This window comes from Octopus bimaculoides, chromosome 2 (assembly GCF_046866305.1).
Source record: "Octopus bimaculoides isolate indiv1 chromosome 2, ASM4686630v1, whole genome shotgun sequence".
NCBI lineage: Eukaryota > Metazoa > Mollusca > Cephalopoda > Octopoda > Octopodidae > Octopus > Octopus bimaculoides.
Window position 1 is genome coordinate 57,028,883 of NC_142929.1, and position 3,950 is coordinate 57,032,832.

General features: G+C 35.3%; 1 long non-coding RNA gene and 1 pseudogene across 2 annotated transcripts in view; both read right to left on the reverse strand.

Moving 5' to 3' along the window:
• Positions 1-3,437, reverse strand: part of LOC149137072 (uncharacterized) — a 37,542-nt gene extending 34,105 nt beyond the window's left edge. For both annotated transcript variants that reach the window (XR_016239125.1, XR_016239126.1), the window contains exon 1: positions 2,996-3,437. This is a non-coding gene — a long non-coding RNA (uncharacterized LOC149137072). The remainder of the gene's footprint in view (positions 1-2,995) is intronic.
• Positions 2,003-2,121, reverse strand: LOC149137073 (5S ribosomal RNA; annotated as a pseudogene).
• Positions 3,438-3,950: the final 513 nt, after the last annotated feature.

Below are 3,950 nucleotides of genomic sequence, written 5' to 3' on the forward strand. Positions count from 1 at the left end.
TATAAAGCAATATTATTTATTTTTAATTTAAAAAATCAAATGAAGAGCCTAACATTTATCCGAGGTCAAATTATTCATGCATCACAAGTATGGAAGCATTTGGTGAAGTCGATTTCACGTGAAAAGCGATTACACACACGTCTCTGTTTTATATATAGTATAGATATATATATACCCTTTACTCTTTTACTCTTTTACTTGTTTCAGTCATTTGACTGCGGCCATGCTGGAGCACCGCCTTTTAGTCGAGCAAATTGACCCTAGGACTTATTCTTTGGAAGCCTAGTACTTATTCTTTCGATCTCTTTTGCCGAACCGCTAAGTTACGGGGACGTAAACACACCAGCATCGGTTGTCAAGCGATGTTCGGGGGACAAACACAGACACAAACATACACACATATATGTACATACATATATACGACAGGCTTCTTTCAGTTTCCGTCTACCAAATCCACTCACAAGGCTTTGGTCGGCCCGAGGCTATAGTAGAAGACACTTGCCCAAGGTGCCACGCAGTGGAACTGAACCCGGAACCATGTGGTTGGCAAGCAAGCTACTTACCACACACCCACTCCTGCGCCAACATATATATATATATATATATATATATATATATATATATATATATATATATATATATATATATATATATGTATATGTATATATATATATATATATATATATATATATATATGTACATATACATACACACACACACACACACACACACACACACACACACACACACACACACACACATATATATATATACATATATACACAGTTAAATCAAGGCTATAAAATCCTCTTAAAGGGATATCAGCATCCAAGTTCGCCGGTTTTATCCAGTGTATCAGTGAAGATCCAAAGATATTAGTTTCGCATTGATGGATATGGGTATATATTATTTATCTATGTATATATGTATGTATGTATATATTGCACATATGTATATGCTTGTGTATGCATGTGTATGTGTGTGTGTGTGTGTGCGCGCGCGCGTATCTATGTATGTGTATATGTACGTACAGAATACATATACGTGGATATGGAACGAGTAAGAAATATTGAAATTTTAACAATATGAAAATAATGTAACCTCTGAAGTTACTGTATGATACTCTTGAGAAAACAATAGGAAACTATACATGGAATAATTATAATATGCTTTCTTCACTATCACGAGATGTAGCTGAACCAGTAATTAAAGTGCGTATATAGAGAATTAAAAACGTCTTAGCCAATATAACGAAATGTTTGCATTCGCATGACATTGGCAATGGCTTAGTATATTCAAAGGCGGTGGTGAAGAAAGTACACTAAAGATAACTACGCGAGGACGTGGTACATGCAGAGTATTAAGAAGACGCTCAGAGAAGGAAAGAAAGAAAGAGTGGTTGTTTTACGTTTCTTTGGAAACAGGAGACATAGGAAAGTCTAAAAGAAATATCTGTGTGTGTGTGTATGTGTGTGTGTGTGTGTGTGTGTGTGTATTTATATATCTATATCTATATCTATATCTATATATATATATATATATATATATATATATATATACTTATATATATATATATACTCTTTTACTCTTTTACTTGTTTCAGTCATTTGACTGCGGAGAAACGCCTTTTAGTCGAGAACATCGACCCCAGGACTTATTCTTTGGAAGCCTAGTACTTATTATATCGGTCACTTTTTGCCGAACCGCTAAGTTACGGGGACGTAAACACACCACCATCGGTTGTCAAGCGATGTTTGGGGGGAGAAACACAGACACACAAACATATACACAGACATACACATATATATATATATATATATATATATATATATATATACATATATAAGACATGCTTCTTTCAGTTTCCGTCTACCAACTCCACTTACAAGGCTTTGGTCAGCCCGAGGCTATAGTAGAAGATACTTGCCCAAGGTGCCAACCATGTGATTGGTAAGCCAGCTACTTACCACACACCGGCTCCTGCGCCATAAGGATGGAAAGACGTTTGCAGCACCTAGGTTTCCCAAGCGGTCACCCATCTAAGTACTAACTAGGCTCGACGTTGCTTAACATCGGTGATCGGACGAGAACCGGTGTTTTCAAAGTGATGTGGCCGTAAAACATGTGCTTACTCCGGTATATACATATATATATATATATATATATATATATATATATATATATATATATATATATATATATATATATATATATATATATATATATATATATATATATATATATTTATAATTATGTGTATTTCTTCTATCTTAATGAATAAAAATTCTTCTGATAGAATAAATGGGTTAATAGAAACCAATGTAGCAAAGAACACAAAATAACTGTGGTTTAGTTCCTGTTTTCAAGGCAGGAACTCCTTGAAATTTTGCGTATTTGAGTATATTTAAGAATTTAAGGAATGGAGAAAACACATTATAATTGCATACTTTATTCCTACATATGTTTCAAAGGATTATAACCTGTGTGATCCATAGGGATCTTTGATATTAAAATTGTAACCTTCTCATCAGGGAAAGCATGGGAATCATATTAAATGTAAGACATTATGACCAATTATATATATATATATATATATATATATATATATATATATATACCGGAGTAAGCACAAAAAATGTGCAACAAGGTGGAAAAAAGAGTACTCAAATACCAGAGGTAGAGTAATAATATATATATATATATATAATTCTTATACTAGACATTTTACTGGTACTGACTTCGAAGTTTAATATGAATATTAAATTTGTAATCTACAAAAAAAAGCTATTGAATAACCTATCAAATTAATTTTAAAATATTTTTATTATTTTGTTTTCATTATAAGTGAACATAAAAACAAACATTAATATATATATATACATATATGAATGCGTGGGAGTATATGTACATATTCATCAGTAAAACACGCATATACATTTGTATTTTAACGAATTAAACTTGTTAATAAAAAGAGGAATTCAATCAATATTTTTACCTGTCTAGTCTTTCTCTGTATTAAATTATCGTTGCTGCTATTCTTCTGCTTTTCCTGCGGTAACAAAAAAAAAAAAAAAAGGTACCAAACCAATTGAAAGTATATAAAACACTGTTTAACCTTTCTGTCCTCCTGTGTAATAATAACAAGCGAAGTGTAGTTTCAAAGTCGCCATCTTTGTTAACGCTATTCTCGCTTGACGAGATTACAACGTTGTGACTCTTACAACCAATTACTGCCGATCATGCAAATCTTTTAAGGCAGTACTATTTGTTAATCAAAAATTTATTTGCAGCTTTGCAGGTAAATCAGTCAGCCTTCAGCTGAAGCGCACAAAGGTGACATTAGAGCCCCGAACGATGACCTCTATTGTCGGTAACGGCATTGACGTATCTCTACGTCTGCTTCAGGTGATGATGATCATGACCAGAACAACCGCCAGCCGTAGCCACTGCAACCCCCCCCCCCCCCCACCACCACCACCACCCACCACCAACTCCACCACGTCCGTCGACCTCCTCTTCCTCCTCATTCACCTCCTCCTTGTCCTGCATCTTCTCCCCACCATCATGATGATCATGATGATCATGATCCTCCCCCTCCTCCTTCTCCCCTCCTCCCCCTCCTTCCCCTCCTCCCCTCCTCCCCTCCCCTCCCCTCCCCTCCCCTCCTCCTCCACCACCTCCCCTTCAATCACCTCCTCCACCTCCTCCTCTTCCCCATCACCATCATCATCATCATCATCATCATCATCATCATCATCATCATCATCATCATCATCATCATCATCATCATCACCATCACCATCATCATCATCATCATCATCATCATCATCATCATCATCATCATCATCATCATCATCATCATCATCATCATCACCATCATCAACGTCTAAATTTCTGAATGAGGATTTAAAATTCGATCCTTTTCTAGTTTGTTCAGCAAGGATAATCAT